Source organism: Gopherus evgoodei, unplaced genomic scaffold (assembly GCF_007399415.2).
Source record: "Gopherus evgoodei ecotype Sinaloan lineage unplaced genomic scaffold, rGopEvg1_v1.p scaffold_50_arrow_ctg1, whole genome shotgun sequence".
Lineage (NCBI taxonomy): Eukaryota > Metazoa > Chordata > Testudines > Testudinidae > Gopherus > Gopherus evgoodei.
Window position 1 is genome coordinate 163612 of NW_022060071.1, and position 4416 is coordinate 168027.

Below are 4416 nucleotides of genomic sequence, written 5' to 3' on the forward strand. Positions count from 1 at the left end.
TATCAAACCACAAAAGGGCCATGGTAACAAACTGACATCTATGATAATAAGTTAAAAGCATTAATATACTAACCTTTAGGAAAAAGACACCCCAACATTAGTAAGATGAGGAAATACAAACACAGAAAAGGGAAAAAAATCCCCAATTGAATATGCATCAAACAGAATCGCATCAGTGTAACATATTGTAAAAGTGGCATTACAGCCCAGGGCCAGTAGGAGAAGGAGATGCCATCCCTAGGAGGTGTCAGAATGATGGCCACTGGCGATGATGGGGAAAGTGATGGTAATGAGGAAGATGATGGCCAACCTTTCAGGGTGTTCTACAGGAGAAGGTGTGAGTATATGGATGTGCAGATATACATTCTGTAGTATCTCTGTCTACCTTACTGAGCTGGAGTGTTTGTGACTGTGCTAAATGTATTACTCAAGTATATTTGTAAAAAATAAAGAATTCTTATAGTTTGAGTGTTGCAACTGCGCACATCGAGGTTCTCGACAATATAATAATTTGAATAATACCAGGTCTGATCTTGGGGCAAGAATGTGTCAACCCTGAAAGTGATATTTGGGGATTCTTAAATGATCAATATTATTAATACATAATCCAGAGATCGGGCAACAAGATGTATCTGCCCCTTGCTGTAACCAGCTTGTCCCCACACTCCTCCCAGAGCTGAGATAGAACCCAGGAGTCCTGAGGGGTTCGCATTCTCCGCAAAGTAACTAATGAAGTAAGAACCTACATTAACATTTTAAAGCTAACCAATGTCCCGTAAGTGATTGGCCACAGGATGTGAGAACAACTTAGTATTAGAGCTGAGTGAGTGTAATATTTATTTTATTTTATTTCTTTGATACTGGAGTTGTACACAATGCTCCTGTCAGCTGATTGTTAAGCTATCTTCCAAAAAACTAAGTAGCCCCTGGAATCACGGTTAAAGTTGCCACCCCCACCAACATCTCAAATGGCTCTCTTGTAGCTGAGGTGGGGCAGGGAGGTGGAAATGATCCAGCAAGTGACAAGGGGAGGGGAATAGAGGAGCAAGTGATAAACGTGGGGCCTTGAGGTGAAGAGGCAGAGCAGGGGAAGTCTTGGGAGAAGAGGTGGGGCAAGGGTGGGTTTCGGGGGTCCAGTTACCAGCAGTTAGCAAGGAGGTAACCCAGTGAATGGTACATGAACTGATTCCCCAGTCTATCATGCTGACACAGCACAGTAGTTTCAGGAAAGGGTTTACTGTCTCTCTGGCTATTCAACAAGTGATTCAGAAAGAGGGCCCAGCATCACATACCTGGTAAGCTTTGCACAGAGCTCAATCTGAGAGCCAGAGCACCAGGAGAAAGGTTTAGGTCCTTTTATGAGTAAAGAACTAGAGCAATCTGTTCTGGATCTGTTTGGTACTCACCCCATAGATGGTGGGGTTTAGCATGGGGGGGGCACCAGAAGGTACACGTTGGCAATGAGAATGTGGAAATGCAGGGATACATTGTGACCAAATCGGTGCATGAGAAAGGAGAAGAGAAGTGGGATGTAAGAGGCTAAAGTGACGCAGAGATGGGAGCTCCAGGTCCGAAAAGTCTTGAGCCGGGCGTCCTTTGTGGGGAGGCTGAAGATGGCCCTAAAGATCTGGATATAGGACACAGTGATAGAAAACACATCCAGACCCACCCCCAAGAATGCCACAGAGAGTCCATAGTAACTACTGATGCTGATGTCGGTGAAGGTCAGCTTCATCACGACTATGTGCTCACAGTACGAGTGCGAGATGATGTTGGTTCTACAATATGGCCATCACCTTGCCAGCAAGGGATGGGGCATTACAAACATGCCACCATGCAGCACCACAGCCAGACCGATCTTGGCCACCACGAGGTTTGTCAGGATGGTGGAATGTCTCAGGGGATGGCAGATGGCCACGTAGCGATCCAGAGCCATGGTCATGAAGATCCCAGACCCTATCACTGAGAAGCAGTGAATGAAGTACATCTGGGTGAGGTGGGCACTGAAATCTATCTCCCTGTAATTGAACCAGAAGATGCTCAGCGCTTTGGGCACAATGGATGTGGAAAGGACCAGGTCCGTGACTGCCAGCATACAGAGGAAATAGTACATTGGCCCATGGAAGCTTGGCTCTATCTTCACAATGAACAGGATGGTGATGTTCCCCAAGAAAGTTATGGCATACATGGTGCAGAAGGGGATGGAGATCCAGATATGGGCCATCTCCAGGCCAGGAAAGTCCAGAAGGATGAAGGTGGAGGGGTTGGTGAAGTCATTCATGTTGGAATCTGACATGGAGTAGGGGAGAAGATGTCCAAATCTGAGGCAGAAAGTTTTCTCCTGCATGTACCCTACATTCCCCGGATTTCCTGTATGTGGCCAGGCTCTAGGGTGATGGTCACACTACAAATACCTGGATGGAGAGACAATGTTAATGTGAGACACTACATGCACAACTGGAGGCTGGTCTCATGGGTAAAGCAGTTTGGTCACCATTCACACACTGAAAAATGACATTTTCATTATTTAGGTAATAAGTAATAATTGGAGATATACCAATCTCCTAGAACTGGAAGGGACCTTGAAAGGTCATTGAGTCCAGCCTCCACTAGCAGGACCAATTTTTGCCCCAGATCCCTCAGTGGCCCCCTCAAGAATTGAACTTACAATGCTGGGTTTAGCAGGCTAATGCTCAAACCATTGAGCTATCCTTCCCCCCCAATGAAGAGAAATGAAATATGAAAAATTGACCCTACTAATGCCAATTCCATATTTTATGGTGCTCCATGCATCAATAATTCCTATACATCTGAAACTGTTTAGTTTAGAGCAGAGAGAAAAAAGCAGGTATATGATAGAGGAGAACAAAGTAAAAGAATGGAACGGATTACATTCAAATGGAGAAAGAGAAAACAGTTCTCAACCAGTACACTCTATAGACCTTTACTGTTCAAAAGGGTTAACTCCCCAAAGCCGCGGCATATTTATTAGCAAAACTGCCTGGGAGGAAAACTTTAGACAAAAAATTGGAATGAAAATTCTTCAAGAAGAGTTTATTAGATAGGTAAAATGCCACAATTCCACCGTCAAGAACGTGGACACCTTTACCTAAAAACCCAGTTCTGTGGCAAAGGGAAAGCAACAGTTAAGGGGGGGAAAGCAGTATATACAAATGGGGGAAAAGGGAATATAGATAGCGAGCAATACAAATTGGATGTTATGAAAATTGATTCGTACGTTAAAGACATCAGGGAAAATCTATGTCTGGCAAGGCTAATGATCATAAAACGGAAGTTATTGAAGTACATTAAGAACAAAAGAAATCCTCGAAAAAGTTTAGACCAATTCCTAGAGAGTGAAAGGAAACTTTTTAATGTACCTGAAAAGTTAGATGTGTTCATGAAATGGCTGTGTTCTGCATTTGGAAAGAAGTGGTATGTGGTACTCATATCACATGAGGTGATGAAATACTTTCCAGTCCATCAGCTGTCAGGGAGAATGTTTAACAGCCTCTACAGTAGGACCTTAGAGAGACGAACATCAGAGTTATGCACTGACCGAACAACCACACATCTCACTCGGAACCGGAGGTACACGATCAGCGCAGCAGAGCCACACAAAAAAGGCAAATTCAGGACAATTCTGTGTTAATTTTTTTTAATACTTTAAATTTAAGGGCAACTTAAAAAAAATTGAAGCTAAGTAAACAATGTATAATCTGGTAGGGAATTTGTTAAAAAAAAAGTCTAGGAATATGATTAATGCCAGTCAACAACATGGTTTATGAAAAACATGTCTTGCCATATAAACACAATGTTGTCCTTTAATGAGCGTATATGTTTCATAGATCAAAGGAACCATGTTGATGCAAGAAACTTCAATATTTCTCATGCATTTGATTTAGTAGTGGAAAATATTTAGATAAAAACTGAACACTGCACAATATCAGTAGGGTGTACATAAAATGGATTAATAATGGGCTGACAAATCTCAGGAAGCAGTTGTCAACGGACCATTGTCAGTGAATGTGGCTGGTTCTAGTGGGGTTCTTCTAGCCCTGATGCTATTCAATATTTTCATAAATGATATGGAAGCAAACATAAAATCACTGCAGATAAAATTTGTGGACGACTCAAGGATTGGCAGAGTGTGTGCAATGAGGAGGCCAGGGCTGGCAGACAGATTTATCAGGAGTATTTGGTAAGCTTGGCTCATGCAAACAAAAAATTTTAATACGGTCACATGCAAAGTTATCCTCTCAGAACAGGGAATGCAGGCCTGACCCGCAGACTAGGGCGCTGTATTATGGAATGCAGGGACCCTGAAAAGGATTTTGGAGTTATTGTGGACAATCAGCTCAGCGTGAGCTGCCAGTGTTATGCTGTGGCCAAAAGGGCTAATGCGATTCTTGGATG

The 4416-nt window shown here is 43.0% G+C and overlaps 1 pseudogene; it reads right to left on the reverse strand.

Moving 5' to 3' along the window:
* Positions 1-1370: 1370 nt before the first annotated feature.
* LOC115643058 lies at positions 1371-2296 on the reverse strand (annotated as a pseudogene).
* Between the last annotated feature and the right edge of the window lie 2120 nt (positions 2297-4416).